Below are 213 nucleotides of genomic sequence, written 5' to 3'. Positions count from 1 at the left end.
CGGGAGGAAAAGACGGATGAGGGTAATACCGCGAGAAAGGTAGACACAGAGAGCCGCCGCGGAGACAGTGAGAGTATAGGAGAGACAGATGGAAAGGGAGAAAAGTGGAGAAAGGAGAGAACGAAGCCACCTGTCGCTCCCGTCGCCCTAGCCCAGAGACAGTCTCGACAAACACTCGACAGGTGCCGCAGCGGTTACCTACCTTTATTCCGC

Source organism: Habropoda laboriosa, unplaced genomic scaffold, assembly GCF_001263275.1.
Source record: "Habropoda laboriosa isolate 0110345459 unplaced genomic scaffold, ASM126327v1 scaffold5, whole genome shotgun sequence".
Classification (NCBI taxonomy): domain Eukaryota; kingdom Metazoa; phylum Arthropoda; class Insecta; order Hymenoptera; family Apidae; genus Habropoda; species Habropoda laboriosa.
Note: the sequence above shows the minus strand (reverse complement) of the source record.